Source organism: Diceros bicornis, chromosome 10, assembly GCF_020826845.1.
Source record: "Diceros bicornis minor isolate mBicDic1 chromosome 10, mDicBic1.mat.cur, whole genome shotgun sequence".
NCBI classification, from domain to species: Eukaryota; Metazoa; Chordata; class Mammalia; order Perissodactyla; family Rhinocerotidae; genus Diceros; species Diceros bicornis.
Window position 1 is genome coordinate 48,332,157 of NC_080749.1, and position 20,596 is coordinate 48,352,752.

The 20,596-nt window shown below is 36.4% G+C and overlaps 1 protein-coding gene across 4 annotated transcripts in view; it reads right to left on the reverse strand.

Annotated features, from left to right (window-relative positions):
• SCN9A (sodium voltage-gated channel alpha subunit 9) overlaps positions 1 to 20,596 on the reverse strand; it is a 155,862-nt gene that overhangs the window by 112,910 nt on the left and 22,356 nt on the right. The window contains exon 2 of one of the 4 annotated variants that reach the window (XM_058549171.1): positions 12,818 to 12,885. The exons of the other annotated variants lie outside the window; for them this stretch is intronic. The gene's annotated coding sequence lies outside the window, so the exon portion shown is untranslated. The remainder of the gene's footprint in view (positions 1 to 12,817; positions 12,886 to 20,596) is intronic. 4 annotated transcript variants of the gene reach the window in all.

Below are 20,596 nucleotides of genomic sequence, written 5' to 3' on the forward strand. Positions count from 1 at the left end.
CTAGCCCCCTAGCAACCCAGAGACAGATCCCGGTTTTATGGGCCTGTAGCTTATACAATTGGAGGAAGGGGAGTTGAGACAAAAATGCAAAATACAAATTCAAATTAGATACAAAGGTGATTATTTATTAAAAGTGAGCTCAGAAATTAAATGGATTGTCCATTTTTAAAAAACTAACAAATACCATAAACATCACAAATTCTAAAATTTAATTAACACCCGAGCACACCTTTTTAATCCTTTTACTCCATTTTGGCTTAATTCCCTTTGATCATCTCTTCACAGGGCAACAGTTTGGTAATAAAAGGAATAGAGGCAATTTAGTCTTTCCTTTAGCGTGATTGATTGGAACGCGTGTGTGTGTGTGCGTGTGTGTGTGCGTGTGTTTATTACCGACAATTGAGCAAATTGCTTTGAGCTTCACAACTTGTAAAGGCATGTAAATTTGTAGTATTACTCAAATTTGGGCAAACCTCCATCAAGTTCCTTTCATATACAAGATGTAAGATATCAGAGCATTTAGTGTTCTTGTTCAGAGGCCAATCTTAAATACTCTGAATTGACAACACTCATTAACCATTTTGTTGTCAACGTCTTCAATGTAGTGATGTATAATGAGTTTTATGTTATCTCATGTATTTGGGTATTTCATAGTAAACTAGCCAGAAATTTTTATCTTTTTTCTCCCAACATATTCCTATGATTCACTCTTCTTCATTAATTGGATTATCAAACAATCCAAAACCTATTTAATACCTCTATAAGAAAGGTACCCCTTCCTCTTAGTGAAATTCTGTTTCTACTTTTGCTTCTGGTATGACAACACATTTTGTTATATTTCACTGCTCAATGTTAGTATGATTTCTGTTGATTTCATTGATCATCTTATAATTTTTGTTTCATATTGCACTGATTTCGTATCTGAATTTTCTCTCAGTACTTTAATACAAAAAGTGAAAATGACAAAGTCTTTTTCATGTATATTTTTATATTTATGTGTGTACACATATACACACACACACATATATATTCAGTAACGTGTAATTTTTAACTTAAAACATTCTTATACTGTATCTTTCCAAATTGCAGTTAAACTGTTATATTTAAGCCTATCATATTTATGGATAAATATCTTGCACTTCATTTGTATTTGGGTTTCTTAACAAACCTTTAAGATATATTTTAGAATTCCATTATACCTATTTTGCATAACTTGGAAAGCTTTATAATAGGCAGAGCACATAAAAGAAAATTCCAAGTTGGCATTTGTGTTTAAAATATGCCATCCGTGAAATGCAACCAAGGAAAAAAATATGTAACTGTTGAAAAATGCCAAAGTCATCCCCATTTCAGGTGCTGAGGAGGCAATTTTTTCCCCTCTGAAAAAATTAAAGGAAAGGGCTGAACACAGCACCTGTTTTATATACTTATTAGTGTTTTTTAACTCTGTAAGAAGCACTCGAGATAAATGTACATGGAAGTGACTGCAAACCACATAAACGCATCTCATTGAACTAAAAAAAAATCTATCTCCAACACAACTCCTCTTTGCTGCAAACCAGATATGCCCACAGCTACCCCAACACTACTCGATAGGAGGGAAATTAGGGTAATAGTTAAAATACCCTACCTTTGTAAATCTTACCAAGAACATATAACCATGTGAACACACTGCTAGGGCTCCTCTTAGCTTAAACTTCATTACTTCCTCAGTAAACTCACCTCTGTCACCACCACAAATAACACTGTCATGAACAACTTTGTGTGTCCCTTTATGGAGCTGCGTAAGAATTCCTCAGCAATCTATGCCTGGGAGCATCATTGCTGAGTCCTAGGATGCATATATACGTAACTGGTCGATGTAGTGCTAAGTTTCTCTCCAGAATGCTGCACCTTTCTATTCTCCTTCCTGAGTTCATGAAGGTTCTCTATCTCTACATTCCCACCATCACATGGAAATAGGGTTGGAAATAGTAACTTTCGAGTCACCAGCATATAAAGAACTATTTGACATTGACCAGGAAAATTTCTACTCTCAAAGGTTAATAGTCTTTAAGAAAGATTTGTAAACAAATTACCATAATACAAAGCATGATACAATTATTGAATGGAAATATTTAAAAAGTACTTTGGAAACACAAGGAAGCAGAAGCGGGTTTGATCTTGTAGGAAAGACAAATTGGAATTTTACAGAGGAACAAGGTTGAATGTAGATTTATAAAGGCTGGACTGACTGTACAAGCCAAGATACCTTCTTCTTAATCCTGACTCCAACACTTAGAAGCTATGTCAAGTTACCTACCTGGGAGTCTCAGTTTACCCATCTGTAAAATTAGTATGAAAAGGATGTTGGAGAATTAAATGAGTTAATGAATATAAACTCTTTAGAACCACACTTGAAACAGTAAGACCTCAATAAATGCCTATGATTATTGTTGCTACTATCACTATTAATCAGGCAGAGGGAACAAAATGAACCAAGGCATTAATGCATCAAAACATCTGGAGAAAGTTAAGGAAATGATGAGAGGTCTCTGGTGTACTTGGTAGCATTCTACCCAAGGATAGATGACATGAATCAGAACTTGCTAGCAGAGTAGTAGTGACAGGCATTCCCCTTCTACGGGAGTCTTTTCAGAAATTTTTACAGCAATCAATGCAGCACTGCATATCCAAACAAGTACTAGGAGATGAGGTCCACATTGGAGCAAGGAGTCACCCCACTTAAAAGCCATATGTCTCACATAAGCCAATATCAGTTGTAACAACTCTGTATGAAAGAGGCATGCCCACTTATATGAGTCGCTGCATTAAGGGTGGCCAAAGGTAAGATGATTCCATCAGGCATTTTAGTTCTCCCAGCTCAGATGGGCTCTACCAATCAGGAATTATTTTTCCTCTTCAGTTTAAGTATTCCATATATTTAACTTATTCTAAAGGTTACCATTGCAACTTAATGTACATGCATACAACAGCACTATACTTGTACCATTTGTTGTCTCCCCCTCTCTATACAACTTTCATTTATTTTTAAAAAATTTTTATTTTGAACTAATGTTAGGAGCAAAAATAGTATAGAAAATTCCCTTATGCCCCTCATCCCACTTCTCATAATATTAACACTCACATGACCATAATCATCAAGAACAGAAAATTATCATCAGTACAATATTATTCTCTAAATAGCAAACCTTACTTAAATTTCACTTTTTTTGTTTTTCCAGGGGAAGATTCATCCTGAGCTACCATCTGTTGCCAATCTCTCCCCCCTTTGTTCCCCCTCCCCAAAGCCCCAGTGCATGGTTGTATACCCTAGTTATAAGTCCTTCCAGTTTTTCTATGTCAGCCATCACCACAGCGTGGCAACTGACAGATGGGTGGTGTGGTTCCATGACCGGGAAACGAACCTGGCCACCAAAGCAGTGAGAGTGTGGAACTTTAACCACTAGGCCATCAGGACTGGCTGCACCAATCTTTTCATTGCACTTAGTTATTCCATTTTCTTAGTCTCTTTTTGTCTGTAACAGTTCTTCAGTCTTTTCTTTCATAACCTTGACACTTTTGAAGAATAGTGATCTGTTATTTTATAGAATGCTCCACAATTTGGGTTTATACAATGATTTTTCATGGTTGGAGTGAGGTTATGCATTTTTGGCAAGAATACTACAAAAGAGGTATGTCCTTCTCAGTGCATTATATCAAGTGGTTCATAGTGTCCAAGTGTCTAGTTACGGGAGATGTTTAACCCTGATCATTTGATTCAGTTGGGGTCTGCCAAGTTTCTCCACTATCAAGTTACTCGCTTTGCCTTTGTTGTCGAGAAGTATCTTGGGGAAGACAGTTTAGACTATGGAAATCGGTTTCTCCTCAAACATTTGCCCACCAATATTCACATCCACCAGTAGATCTTGTCTGCAGTATTTATTACTGTGGTGTCTGCTGGCTGGTGGTCCTGTATATCTCAGGGGTCACTGTTAACATAAGCAATGTGACTTAGTAATATCATTCACACATCTTTATTTGTTTCCAAGGAAACAGAGTCAGGAAGTTAACTGAATTGTCTCCATTGTCATGGAGAATGGGAAAGGGTCAAGTTGACCTTTTGCTCACAGAGGCTGGAAGCTTCTTAGGCTACAGAGCAGGTTGTGATGCACAAATGCACATACAGGAGAAAGGGAAAAAATAGAGAAGGAAAAGTTCCTAAGCTGGATACCAGGGTATAGCTGAGAGGGATTCATTCGGTGTAGTTTTCTGGACCAAAAAATCCTCTTATGCCTCTAGTTCTTCTCTTTTTAGAAATTAGTATCAGTTCTTGGAGTTAAGCAGGGATTGGAGGGTAGGAATATTCACCTTTTAGCCCTTTTTGTTTCCCTGTCTCTCCCCTCAGAACACTCTATTTACTCCTACCTCCTCCAGCTAAAGTGTTTTCATAGGACCCTGTTCTTTTCAGTGGAAGCACTCATCACACTTTGAATTATTTGCTTTTTTTTTTCTTTTTCTTTCTCTCTCTCTTTTTTTTTTGTGAGGAAGATCAGCCCTGAGCTAACATCCATGCCAATCCTCCTCTTTTTGCTGAGGAAGACTGGTCCTGGGCTAACATCCGTGCCCATCTTTCTCCACTTTATGTAGGTCGCCGCCACAGCATGGCGTGACAAGCAGTGTCTCAGTGTGCACCCGGGATCCGAACCCCGGACCGCCAGCAGCCAAGCGCACGCACTTAACCGCTATGCCCCGGGGCGGCCCTGAATTATTTGCTTAATGTCGACCTTCTTGGCCACATGGTAAACTCTGTGGATAGCAACCATGTCTATTTTGTCCCCCATATATAGCACAGTGCCTGGAACATAATGTTGATATACATTAACTACTTATTAAACAAATGAAATAGAAAGGTTAACTTCTATAGTATTACATGTATACTACTCCGGGTACCAGGTGTCACTACGTAAACTGTCTTATTTGATCTGATTTACACAGATGTTAAAAAATTTACATTCTAATGTTCTTAAAAAAGCAAAGTGCTGGGGCCGGCCCCGTGGGTTCAGATCCCGGGTGCGCACTGGGGCAACGCTTGTCAGGCCATGCTGTGGCGGAGTCCCATATAAAGTGGAGGAAGATAGGCACAGATGTTAGCTCAGGGCCAGTCTTCCTCAGGAAAAAGAGAAGGATTGGCATGGATGTTAGCTCAGGGCTGATCTTCCTCACCAAAAAAAGAAAGCAAAGTGCTAAACACAAGCATCACTTAGTAAATAAAGACCATCACGATGTGGTAGGAAAAGTACTAGTATGAACCTTAAGAAACCTACATTCATGATGTCCTGGCGCTTACCCTTGTCACCTATGAGACACCAAGAAGGTCACCCAGCTTACCCTAGCACCAGTTACCTCACTTGGAAAACGTAGAATTTAGATGGTGATCTTTAAATTCTTTTGTGGTCTAAAAAGCTTATTTAAATAAATATATCTTTTCTGATTTTGTAATACTATCAGAATTTGTTTAATTTGTTTTGAATAAAAAGCACAGGATGTCTAAATGATTATTTTTAAATCGTCCAGTATTATTTGATCATGAGACTGCTATTTAAAAAAAGAAAAAAACTAAAATTGGGTCATTATCTGGAACAAAAGAGGAAATGTATGTGTTCTAATATTCACTCTCTCCTTCTTTCTTTACAAGAGAATCCTGAGTGATCTGCCCAATTGAAAAAGTACATGACGCAGTTTTCCTCACTTTTAGGGCTGTGACTAGCTCTGACTCAAGAAATGTGAGAAGTGTTGTACGGAACTTCCTTGCAGACACTTGAAGAGGGAGAAGTTGAGTCCTCCCTCCTGCCCGTTACCTTGAATTTGGATGTTAGCACCCCAACAATCATCTTGGACTACAACATGACCTTCTGGCTAGAAGTCAGAAGTAACAGAGCAGGAAGACAGAAGGCTCTGGGCACTCAGTGACTTTGTGCAGCCACTCTGTGAGTTCTGGATGTCTACCTTGGGCTTCTGTTACATGAAAGCATAAAACCTGTTTATGAGTTTACAAACTCATAAACCTTGTGAATTTAAGCTACTCTGTTCAGGTCTCTATTCTTAGCTGCTGAGTCTAATTCCAAATGACACTAAAGCAATATTCAATAACTATCAAATTAAGTGATATTAATTTGATTCATATTAAACTGATTAACTCTGAAGAAAGTTATTCTTAGTAACATCATATACAACATTGAAACACATTTTATATTCTTCTGCTCTTTTATATTTATCAAACTTTATTTTATTTTTCACAATTATTCCTAATTTTAAAAATTTATCTTAGTGTTTGACATGTTACCAGCCAGGTTGGTTCCCTCAAGAAGCACAGACTTTATGAATTGCAGAGAGCTATAAAAATAATCCCATAATTGAACAACCTTCATACCATAATTAATATTATTTTTCCAAAGAGAAAAATAAAGCACAGAGCAACTATATCTTAGATACCATTCAGGAGGAAGTTCACAGCATAGCAAAATATCAATCTTACTTATAAGAAAATCCCATGGAATATAACCATGAATCCAGAGGTAAGATTTTAATAAGACTCCAACAATTATAGTGTATACAGACTTTGGTCCAAATGGTCTGTATACAAATGGCTATGTTAAAACAATTCCTCTTAATTCAAGTTCTCCAGGACCAATAGTACTAAATTTATTTTATAGCCTAGAAATAAAAAGAAAATTCAATACTTTAAAAAGACTACATTAATTACTATCTATTGAGGCTCAACAATTATTAATCATGTTGATTTAATATGCAAATCTCAGAGGGCAATTATCAGACTCATTGTTCTGAAAGGAACAGAGTGCAGCAAAGCCAACATTAAAATTTAACCACCAATTGACTTTTAGGACGCAGCAAATACTTAAAGATGCACCTCACCCTAACAGGGCAAAATATTATTTAGTGCCTTAAACACATTTCTGCTTTTCCACGACTAAATTTAGGGTAGATAATCAAAAAACCCTATATGATATATATTCCAGGCATGAATTATCCTCATTTGTGTTGGCTTTATTGTGGGGTTTATTGTTTTGGGGCATGGCATTTTTAAGGCTGTGACAATTAAAATTCTGAACAGGGAACGGATGTTATTTGTTAAGTTTTCATTTGCAAACCAACCATTTTAAACTGAGTGGGAAAGCTGTTAAGATTCTGGAGAAATTCTTTTCACAATTTTTGACCATGCCCCACAGTGCAAACCATATTTTACACTGTGGCTGAGTATACATATTCACTCATATCTGAAACAAGGGTTCACAAACAATATTTATTCTTACCATAAATAATACTCACAGATGTTCTCTCTTCTTGTCTATCCCCCCCTCATTGTGTGTGTGTGTGTGTGTGTGTGTGTGTGTGTGTGTGTTAAATCTACACGCTACAACTCACTAATCCCATTTAAAAATACTATTCTTGAGTGATTGGAGCTTCCAGGAAATCTAAGTCAGACCTCTCAATTTGCAAATAAGAAAATTGAAGTGTCACCGAGAGGGTTACTTTGTCCAGAATGAAAGAGCTACGTAGAGCAGAGCCCCGGATTAGGACTAAGGTCTGCTTCTCCCCAGTCCAATGGAGGAAAAAAGATAACATTAGATGGGATGTCTGTGTTTTTAAAAGTTTGAAATGCAAAAGTATATGGCTTCCAGTATGTACCTGTCACAAAGGTCTCGGCATGCGAATCAATGAAGTTTTTAATTGATGACTCATTTGGCTTTTTTCAGCAGGCATGAGTTTAGAAATTCAATCAGTGAGTAGTTTATCTGGTAAACTGTCCTTGTAATTAAATAAAATAATCCCCAGAAACTTAATTGAAGAATGCCTACCCATCAGAAACACCTAGAAGCTATACTTTGTTGGTGTGTTTATGCCACATTTCTGGCACACTGCTCTTTGAAAATCAAATTTAAAATGACAGGCACGTTGCTCTTAACTTCCTTAAAGTCATGAACAAGTAATTGTAAACTCTCCAATATTTAATGTATCACAGAAAAGGCTTATTTTGTAGGTAGTAATCTTTTATTGACAGCAACTTAATTTGGGAAATTCTAAATTTGTAATTTAGAGCTTATTGTAATTAATGATTAATAAATATGCAAAAATAGGTGAGGAGAAGGGAAAATTAAAGAAATGTCTTGGGAAGAAAATGCAGATTTTTAGTATTGTGTTGAAGTATAACAAATCCACAGGTCCTTGTAGTTTTACAGGCCTCCACCCCTAAGTGTAACGAATTTATGAAGGTGGAGGAGAAGCTTCTTAAATCTATTGCCTTTCATCCCAATATCTGATATCAATTCTCTATATTTAAATAAAAAGAAAAACATTAACATCAACAAAATTGAGCCCTTGCATCTAAGGGTCTGCTTAATGGGTATTTGTTAATTAACTGCAAATGTACCTTTGCAAAGAAAGTTAATGATAGCATAAAAATTATCTTAACAAGAAGAATCAGCTCTTTTTAATTTAAATAACCTCTATATAATAAAGTGGTAAAAAAATAAAACAAATGAGAACCTTAATGCAGAATATAAGTACACATAACATTTCTTATGATATTTCTTTTTGAAATTAAAGTCAACTGTCTAGAGGGGAAGCATATTATAGTTGGAAAATCATTAAGCTCTGGTGTCACAAAGGCATAGGTCCAAATTTTAGCTTTACTACCATTGTGTGAAGAGCAAGTGACTTATCATCTCAGATACTCAAGAACTATACATCTTGTTTCACTGGTGAGGAACTTGCCTGGCTAATCTGTTGAGAAGAGGTCATGACATAAGGCGTATCAAGAAACTGGTTAGTTTTATTCTCCAGCATTATAGCTTAAAAAAAAAAAAAAAAAAAGGACAATCTCTCTCCTTTCTTTTTTAAATTATTATTATTTTTTTTATTGAGGTAACATTAGTTTATAACATTATATAAATTTCAGCTGTACATCATTATATTTCGACTTCTGTATAGACTGCATTATGTTCACCACCAAAAGACTAGTTGCCCTCCAACACTGTATACATGTGCCCCTTTACCCCATTCACCCTCTCCCTACTCCCTTCCTCTCTAGTAACCACCAATCTGTTCTCTGTATGTACGTGTTTGTTTGTTTGTTTATCTTCCACATTTGAGTGAAATCATACGGTAATTGTCTTTCTCCATCTGACTTATTTCGCTTAGCATAATACCCTCAAGGTCCACCCACGTTATCGCAAAGGCAAGATTTCATCTTTTTTTATGGTTGAGTAGTAGAAACTTGTCTCCTTAATGAAAATGAGTGAAAACAAAATCCTCAAATAATACAAACAGGGGAGAATGTACTTTTAGAAATTTTACAATTTATATAGACCGCATTTGACACGGGGTTTCTTCCAAGCTATACAATCTTAACTTTGATATATATATTATTTAAAGGCAAAATACATGTGCATTTCTACCAAACATTGTTTCTGCATCAATTCCACCACTTCCTCTCACTCAGTTTTACTTTTCCTCTTTCAACTGCACTACTGTTCTTGGTTTTCTAATTTTTATTTTATCAGGTTTCTAATGTTTTAGACTCAGTTCTCGAATCACATCATGAAGTTTATTTCTTGATGTACAAATGTATGCCAAGAATATAGTACTGTGTATTTCCTCTGTATTTTATTTTTATATTTCTTTGTATTTTTCCACAGACATTAATATGCCAACATATTTTCTAAAGAACTAATTTCTATTGGAAACTTTCTTAACTTATAGTACCTTTTTAGTAGAAAAAATTGAAAATACATTTCATATTCATGAATTACAGAGACTTATACCTATATAAAGATATGTTGAGTTACAATGATTTTATAATTTTTACAGCTCTTTCACATATAACAGTGCTCTAAAATATAAAATGCAAATATTCTTTTCCTTTTTTTTCCCCCAATGGTTACATCGAGGTTTACAGTTTAGTATTTGCCAAGTCATGTTGTTATGTTTAAGGAAATATTGGAGCTATGACTAGAAGTCGAGTTTTGAGCTGTGAGTTCAGTGCCTTCCACTGCTACATACTGCTTAAGATAGGTCATTTTGATAGTGGACGATGGAAGACTTGGCCACAATAAGCCTACTATTGGCTCTTAAAAGAAAAGGCACCAGGGGTCAGCCCAGTGGCGTAGCAGTTAAGTTCGGCCGCTCTGCTTCAGCGGCCCGTGGTTCGTGGGTTTAGATCCCAGGCGTGGACCGACCCCCGGCTTATCAAGCCATGCTGTGGCGGCGTCCCATATAAAGTAGAGGAAGATGGGCATAGATGTTAGCCCAGGGCCAATCTTTCTCAGTAAAAAGATGAGGATTGGCAACAGATGTTAGCTCAGGGCTAATCTTTCTAATTAAAAAAAAAAAAAAAAGGAACCATTTAGCCAATATGTCTAAATACATACATAGGTCTCTTTATTTTAACTCTCATAAAGAGACACTGATAAGAGTTCATGGAATGAACTAGGCCCATCTGTGAATAAATTCTTAGTTCTTGGTTGCCGTGGCAAAAATGAAAGATCCAATTATGAAGTCTGAAAGGTTTCCTATAATTAGTGATTATTATATTACTTTTGCTTATGACACAATACAGAGGAAAAATGGGAGAGGAATTGCTGTTTCATTTCTTTATTATTTTCCTAAGTGCTTTTTTACTAACAGCTTATGTTTCACGAAAGCCAAGCCATAATCATTTCATCAGCAACATTAACCTGTCATTTCATTCAGGAAATACGAGGCACTTTGGTCTTAACTTTAAGAATACTAGGAGATTCTGGTGTCTCTTATATTGGCTTGTAAGCATACTTGCAGAATGATGTGGTCAATACATAGGAAATGTTTCAGACTTACATTTTTGTGTGTGTGGCATATATATCGATTATAATAATAATTAATTGAGTAATGACAGTGAATACTTTCCAAAAATCTTGTCATGATGATACTATCCTTGACATTTGGGAAATTATGATGTCTTACAAATAGAAAAAAGAACAGCAAATAAACATACATGAACACGTATGTATAGAATATATAATACTAATAATACACTGTATTTACTTTAAAATAACTTAGAATTATTGGGTTATTTCAAGTTTATGCAGGAAACACAAGTGATTTAGATCTGAGGAAGGGCCAATCTATTCAATCAATGCCAAACAGAGATGCTGTGTTTGGTCACTTTCTGATACACTAGGTCAATCATGAGCCCTACAACACGCCAACAGTCAATTTCTACAATAAGTTTTCCTGCCTTTCCTTAAGATAGTGATAATTGTAGGATCATGTTTTCAACCCTTATCCTTAAGAAAATGTCCCAGACTCATTTTCACTAGCAAAATAATGATGCTAATAATAATAATAATAATAATAAATTGAGCATCTCCCAATACATGAATTTACACTATTGCTAAATTTTTGAAGAACCTACATGTGTAACTATAAAACACTATATGCATTAAAGATATATACAAAGTTGAAAATTTAAAGACAAGGATAAAAAGACACTCTTCCAGTATCCTTCTTAGGTGCGCATATTCACTTGGAGACCACAGATTATGTCTTCTACATGTCCAATCATAAGCTCCCACATGTCCAAATCATAACCTATTTGACAGGCTCAGCTCGGGTCTCACATCCAACCCAAAATTTCCCTGAGAACTCTGGCACACATGTCCCCATCTGTCCCTACCTTCATAGTGCAAAAATACTTTTAGCACATAGAATACATTTGGTTTTGAAACTAGCACTCTTTCAACATCAAGATCAATTGCAACATCTTCTCTACAACGTCTTTCTCGGTGTTGTAAAATTAACTACATAATTTGGTTCAGGTTAAAAGTCTTATTCATATGAAATAATTATAAGACTGATTTTTCTCAATGTGATGGAAAAAACAGCACACAAAATTTTTTGTCATATCCTTTGCTAGTTTTACAGGAGAAAATTAAGTATTTGGGATAACCTATTTAGAATTTAAGTGATATTTTATTTTGACAAGAAAACAAGAAGTAAGGTCATTACATATGGAAACCTCAAGCTTTTAGGAGACATTACATATGTCGATATTTTATAGAACTGAGAATGCTGTGTCTCACACATGAAGTCCAATTGATGTGAAATATTTGCCAGATACCTTTTCCGGAAAAGGAAAAAAAGTGTCTTTACTTCTCTAAGCCTCAGTTTCCTCATCTAAGAAGTGGAGATGACAATAGCGATCCTCATTATGTTATCGTGTGCATTACAATAGACAATGCATATAAAGCCATCTACCTTCTATAGATACTTTATAACATAAAGTGCTGAGAGAGGTGCTGAACACAAGAACCACTTAATAAATATCAAATCTCAAAATGCTAAGGGTCAGTTCTATGCTTGTGTGAGATAACTGGCTAGGGTCAAGGAGGATTGTCTGAGAGTATAATGTGTCTTTCCACGGAGAAATGCTAAGTGTTCCTACAGGGATCCAATCCATTGCATTAGCTTCAGACGACATGATATTCCAATCAAACAAACTAAACTGGCACAGACAAATACTTAATTGAAAAATTATTAACCACATCACATTACTTAGAATAAATGAAGCATCATTAAAACCATATTTTGATATATTTTTAACTTTATAAAGCTTTTTAGTATCTATGATTTCATTTGAACCTGACAACATTGCACTGCTGAGAAAGATACCATTAACCATCACTTAGAAGTTAACACACATGTGAAACATGAGAAACCACAAAATAGAGCCTTTTGGTGAGCAGGCATCTTATGAAACTAAAGATTTGTAATTTTTTACCTTGGCTTAGAAAGGGATCCTCCCAGTCATCTGTCATGAGAATGAATACCGGGCTTGCTCCAAAGAAACTAGAGAAAGAATTTGAAGATGTATCTGAGCTGTATAAATAATCATCATTCTAGCAATTCGTCGGTATGTGTTAGATCTTGTGTAAAAGACAAAACAAAATTTCCTGCTGCTGCAATTATTTTCCTCCACTGCTAATAACATCTGATTTATTTTGACATTCCTTTTAGTGATCTCTTTCAGGTGTGTTTTCTGGAAAGTCACCTAAAATCCTTTGTGCAAACAGGAAGAAATAATCAAGCACACAAACCTGCAGATGAAAATTTCTACCACTGATGTCACTGATATCACAGATGTGCCTTTAGATGAGAAAATCTAAAATATGTGGGAGGAGAAGGTCACTAAACAAAACTCTCTGCCTCTGATATGAAGCAGGAATGCAAGTCAGAGAGCAGTTGAGTCATGTCCTTTGTTATCTCGGCAAGCAGCTTTTTCTGAAGGCACCGAAAGGGAGCTTAGACCTTGTTTCAGACCTCATAAAATTGACAAATTAGATTTGAGCTGATTGTATTGCAAACACACCCCCAATTATTCCGGAATTAAAATATCACAGCCGCCATGTAAGACGGGTATCCAGTGGCCTAAATAGAGACGTGAGCTCTCATCCATATCGGAAAATAGCAAGCAAATCACTGCTTTATAATACATATCTTGATTTAGTGGTACCCAAAGTTCTGGAATAGAATCTCTACTCTTAGGCTATCTTTGGGGCATTTCATGACAACATTGGTATGAGTCGTGGTGTGCATAGCTTGGAAAATTGGCTAGTGAGAAGGGAGCTTTTACAAAGCTGTAAAGGCCATCGGGAGAGAATATGATTTCTGAGAGTAGGTGAAGTTTGGTTGTTATAGAAGCAATCACATTTATAAAGCAGCTGCTCTGTAAGGTACTGTGTTAGAAATGTACTCTTTTAGCAACACTAAGGACGTGTTTTTATCCTCATTTCAATTCATGGAGACCTAGAGATGTTCATTTGATACTGCTAGAAAAGGGGTAGAGGCAGGCTTTAAATTCATTCTACCTGTTTTGAAAGCTTTCAGCATGTTGAGCTCAGAAGGCTCTTGAAAAGGTGGGGGGAAAAAACTAGGGAAAACGGGATTATTGACCAACGTAAAGATGTAAGTTACAAGGAAACACACTAGAAATAGGTATTTTAAATCAACAGAGGAAAAATAATAATTAAAAAAACAGGTATATTTGCCAGAAAGTCTTGTTGAAGGTGAAGGTACTTGTTGCTTTCCTTCTTTCTGAGCTCCCAGAGTTCTATGTTGCCTGATGAGGCAAGAGGATGCTATCTTTGTGTTTTCTGCTACTACCACCACCACCCCAAATAAAACTAATGGTACCTAGCCTGTATCTTTTTTTTTTTTTCGTGAGGAAGATTAGCCCTGAGCTAACATCTATTGCCAATCCTCCTATTTTTGCTGAGGAAGATTGGTCCTGGGCTAACATCTGTGCCCATCTTCCTCTACTTTATATGGGACGCCTGCCACAGCATGGCTTGACAAGCGGTGCATTTGTCCACGCCCAGGATCTGAACCTGTGAACCCCAGGCCCCGAAGCGGAGAGTGCAAACTTAACCACTATGCCACTGGGCAGGCCCATGTATCTTTTTATTCTCACCTCAAAAGAACATCTTCTAATTATAGAAATAATAATGTTAGGAAAAAAAAAGACTTTTTAAACACAGGCATTATAAATTATACTTTCCAATATTTTTACTGAAAAACAACTAGACCTAGCATCTTCCTTGAATCTTGAGAGTATTCTGCACTTAAAACGGCCACCATGGAACATGTGATCAAGTTCTATGTCAATAGGTCTGCTTATTGGGATTTATGGGCTGAGAAGCTTTTGTCATCTGCCTTGAAACCACCAAGATGGAGAATTCTGTACTGAAACATCAATAAGGAATGTCTCATCCTCTTGCTCCTCTGAGTCTCTTGATTAACCTGTGCTGCTGTGGGAGGTAATCTGTCTTGCCACTTGTAAACAAACAAGGAAAGAAGGATCAGTGATGCCCTAACATTTGCCCCCTCTTTCCTGCCTTAGTCAATTTCTCAAAAAGGCCCTGGGCTTGGTCAGAGGATATAAAAATGGAATAGATCATCAGAAAACCTTCTCATTATTTAGGTCTAATCTTAATTCCAAAATTTAATACTAAAGACCATGAACTTTTTGCATAAACCTTTTCTCTTTTTTTCCCAAATGAATCTACCATGACTTGGCATTTCTTGTAGATCATTTCAGTCTTGTCTTAGGAAAGCTGAACACCTTTTATTCATCTCGACAAAGTATGAGGATTTACTAAGATTCTTAATGTTTTAAAACAACTCAGCACTGTACAACAGAAAACACATTAGACATTTTAAGGCATATAATATTTGAGCCATGTTGACGACATAGAGATGGGCCTGTAGCGGCATTTCTTCTAATGAATGGGAGGTGCTGTGCTCAAGCCAGAAAAAAATTTATCACCTGTTCATGAAAGATATAGTTTAGCTGCTGCCTTGACAACAAAACTGAGTACATTAGTGACCCAAGGGACTGCAGAGTATACCTGCTATTGTTTGACACCAAAAGGAATTGGAAACTTACTAAACATAGAGCAGGTGCAGAGAAACCTCTCATTGTTCTCTCTAAAGCATGGGTTCAGGTGGGAATCGCACTCAGTGAAAAGGGTATATAATATCTAAAAGTACATAATAAAGTGTATAATTTCTAATTGTAGGTGGAAAAGTGAGGAGAGGAAAAATTCAGAGAGACAACAAAAACGCAGAAAACGAACATTTGTAAAATAGTTTTGAGACCATCATTCAAACCATTTGAGCCTCAGACTGGCCGGAACTCGGTTTGCTTGAAGAGCTGGATATTTCATATGCAAAATAGAATGGAGAATGAAATTGGAACTAAGTCATTCACATGTCTGCCACATTTCTCTGTATCAATTTGCTGATATCTGCCTGATCTACTTTTTAAAATGTTTTTATGTATTATGGTGACCCTGAATTAATAAGAATGGTATTTAGAGAACACAAACAAGAAGTAGTAGTATTGCGAGTTTGTCTAAAGTCTTTAGGCACTGGTCCACCACTCTCTCTCTTTCCATCTCCCTAGCCCATTGTTCTCTCTCCCTTCTTAATTTTGTTTTTTGGGTGTGTGAGGAAGATCAGCCCCAAGCTAACATCCACGCCAATCCTCCTCTTTTTGCTGAGGAACACCGGCTCTGAGCTAACATCTATTGCCAATCCTCCTCTGTTTTTTTCCCCAAAGCCCCAGTAGATAGTTGTATCTTATAGTTGCACATCCTTCTAGTTGCTGTATGTGGGACGCCGCCTCAACATGGCCGGACAAGTGGTGTGTAAGTGCGAGCCCGGGATCCGAACCTGGGCCGCCAGTAGCTGAGCGCGTGCCCTTAACTGCTAAGCCACAGCATCGGCCCCTCTCTCCTCCTTCTTATTCTCCTCCAGGATCTTATATTTTTGGAGTATTCTGTTGTTTCCACTTACACCTATAACTCCTGGATCAAAACGTAAAATATTTTAATCATGGCAAGAACTATTTAAGAATACAGATGAAAATAATTTCACAACATTGTCCTAAGTCCAGGAGGTTCATGAATCATTGCTCTTAGAAAGCCTTTGATGCCCAGGGGATATATTTTCATGCAAACGGCCACACTGGGAGATCAGCATTCCTACTGGGTGATGTACCTCCTGTACAAGTCGTGTTTGTTTTTCCTGGCTTAGTAAAGTGCTATTTAAGTGGACACCAATTGAGGTGAAAAGCCTTGAGTTCTGTGCTACTTAGAATGCCTCTCAACTAAGTGTTTCATAATTAACTAATTAATGCTCAAAACACACCTGCGGCACTGTTAGTACTATTCCATCATTCTTCCTGAGTAATAAACACATTAAAGCTTTATGTGAAGTAATCAATAAATGACAACACTGAGAATAAATCCAGGAATCAGTCTCTGAAGTACCTGGAATTGACTGGCAGACTATCCTTCCCTAACCCCATCCTTCACATGCATTTGAAATTAATGTCTCAGAATTTAAGGGGTCTAGTACTTTCTGATCTAGTGCTTATATAATGGGGTCATGAGACAGACAAGGATGAATATTTAAGAAAAACATAGGATAGGGTTGCCATATAAAATACATGGTGCCCAGAATTTCGGATAAACCCAGGACCCAAGGAATTGGCAACTTTTCATGAGCATGTTCTAGAATGACTAAGCATTTGGGGTACTCAAATCACATGCACATTCAGAGAGAATGCATGGGAAAGACTGCACACTTCCCAGCTGACAACCTGTGATTCTTAGAGAGGATGCCAGCCAGCAATCAATTCATAAGCCAATGAAAATTATCGACTATACCACCTTTGCACATGTGCAATTGTTTGTTGATTATCATATCGATTGTTTCCTAAAAACTAAGAATGGAAAGGCTTTCTATTGTAAATATACAAAAAACAACTCTTTTCCAGTCTCTAGGTTTCCAGTCTCTTTTCCTCTTATCTATAGGCCACATATTGCTACCAGAGTGGTAAATAAAACTGATCACATCACTTCTCTATTTACAAATCATCAAGGGCTCCCCCCAGGTTTATGAGATTAACCCACAAGAGCAATTCTGAAATGGCCCCAGCCTCATTCCCTGCAATTCACCCCCACCCACCTATCCAGGACTCTGGCTCCTTCAAGAGCCAGTCCGAGGGTTATTTCACCCAGGACCACTTTCCTTAAATCTCCACAGTAGTCACTCTCATGATGATTTGACATCTTATTCATCTTTCTACTCCCAGTCTTGAGCCCAATAGGGCGCCCTAGTAGGTCATCAATAAACATTGATTCAGTGGTTATACATTGTTTCCTCTATTCCTTACTCCAGAAAGAAGGGAACAGAAAAGGTGAGAAAAAGCTCAAAACTTAAAGCGCCAATGGAAAAAAGAAAGAAATATCACAAAGTTATGTAATAGCTCCACTTCTCTCCTGTATTTATTATTATTTTCCATACAATTCATTTTATTTATTTCAATGTCTGCATTGGACCAGATGTTTTACTCATCTACTGAGTACTTTCTCCTCATCTTACAATTTAGGAATATTAAATTAAACATTCTCAAAGGTCGGAGAAAATTAAAATATTGTCAATTTGCAAATTAGAATATCTCCACTACATTTTAAGTTAGGGCACAATTTTACTAAATACTCTAAGTAGATACTGGTGGTAGGGTGCTACAGGAGCCTAGAGAAACCACGTATATAAAAATGTTCCAAATGAAGATACTTGGTCTGCTATATTTTCAGTTGAAAGGCTTTCTACTATTGGTTCATAGACTTGACTGTAACTTGCTGTGCTATAGCTAAACCATCTCCGGGCACTAAGAACAGTTCTAAAATGGGCAGTTTCAACCAGGACAACTCTATAAGGTTCCTTTCAGCATGAAAATTGTATGATTCTATTTTTCCCGCATGTATAATTTACAGGAAATTTGAGTATTTTATCTAACCACAGAGATTATCAAATAGGCAAGTGAGGATGCCCCTCCAGGCACTTGTATTCATTCTTGTCTGGGCTTTGTCTGTGACACCTTTCTCTTCATATGTAATATCCCCATCACTTGGTCTCATAAACTAGGCATCTCTATATGTGCCTCAGCCCAGAAAACCCAGTAAAATCAGAGCGTCCTCCCTTCATCTCTGCTGACTTTGAAGGTTTAGAGAGTTAAGATTATGGGGAGAAATTTCAATTTGAGGGAGAAAATTAGTGTGTATAGAGTTGTGCTCAGGAATTCACAAATGAAAATTTTTAAATGACAATTACTTTTGATTATTTCTTTAACTGTGCTTCCTATTATCCTAGACACATTGAATTGAGCTCTCAGGGACTCGTCTGTGAAAGGAGGAGGTAGAATATAATTTCTGAGGGCACTGTCAACTTTATTCTTCTGTGATTCCATGATTGTAAACACATTCTCTGTCAGTTATCTTACAGTTGCCTGCTGATGGTCACCAGGGAAAAAGTGAAAGGTTATTCATAGCTTAAAAAGAACATTCTAAGTGCATGCATTACCTCAAGTGGGTTTGCAGCAAATATATTAATATATGATGGGTAGCATATTATTAATCAAAAGACGGTTATAACTAAGAGCAAGAAACAGGAATTTCTACAACTATAAATATAGTCAAGGTTAATGCTATTTGATGGTGACATTTCTTCATGACTAAATTTTCTTTAAGTATTATTGTAACAAAAAAAAGTTATTTGGAAAGCTAAAAGAAATTTTTATGGACACAAACACAAACAAATTCTTTCTAATTAGATATTTAAGTTATGTATACTTAAGTGGAAAAATCTAATTTGGGGACACAAAGGCTTCTATTGGAAGAATTTTTAAAAATAATTCGAAATATGAAATGCCTAAAACATAAAGAACAATAATATAAAACAAAACAGTGTGGGGGGGATGAGCAAGTCAGAAATATTTCCTTTATAATGTTTTAGCGACCACATAATTACTATACGGTTCACAGAAAATCATGAACTGCATAAATCTTGTCACAAATTATGTATTCCTGCAAATGAGCTGAGTAATTTAAAGATGCTACATGTCAAAGGTAAAAATATGTTTCTTTTCCAAAGCAGGAGAGATGGGTCACGTGATGATGTTCTATTGCAATATCTCTGTGGCTCCCTTGGCAAAGGACTGATGTATATTTAATTACTTTATTTAATGGATGTGATTTCTCAAGTCACAGCTACCCATTAGGAAAGCTCTTGCTCTGGTTCAGCTGAGCACTCTGATTACACTTCCTGACTGTGGTTTCAGAGAGGCAGGGCTAGTGGAGAATTCCCTGGTTGATCCATCTGTCTGCTATGGATAAGAGAATACAATGTGATCATCCAAGTCATTAGGCTTGGGGGTTGGGTAGAAAAACCACATAGATTCAGGATATACCCATATAGTTAACTTTAATTACCTTTTTGTGTTTTTTCCCCAAAATACCTTGTCCTTGATTAGAAAGGGAACAAATCTTATTCTGGAGTTTTAAATAATTACTATGAAGCGCATCATCAGTATACCTGATATCACCTACAAATATGTTTATATGCAAAATAATGCAGTGACACTTGAAAAGTCTTCTTTTATTCCACTATAGTGTAATATGTTTTTCACTGTTGTAAGACACAGTAAAACGATTTAAAAAAAGAGAGCGAGACTACATCAGAAATACTCTTTCCCACGTCCTACTTCTTCAGCATGTTCTTAAGGAACATGTACAATGTTGAAACTATACTTGACATGGCTAGAAAATAAACCTTATATGTGCCTGTAAGATGGGAAAAAAACTGCTAACTTGGAATATTGGTAAGTTTTCCTATCATAATTTAACGGAGTATCAGTTTTACAAAGCCTAGTTTAGACAGCTTAATGGAAAACTTAAAATAGATAAGTCCATATTGAGTTAATGATGTACTTTTAAAGATTGTTCTACTCAACAAATATTTACATGGTTCACATATGTGTTCCTTTGCTATGAGACAAGAAATAAAGCATATAAAATATGATCTAAACAACAAGTAAAGTTCAAAAAATGGCAAATTAATGGTGGTGATAAATTAAAAAAATAACCTACTATAAAAGCAGAGTGCAGTAAAACTGAAACTAAGAAACCAAAAAATGCATTAGCAAGGACCTTAT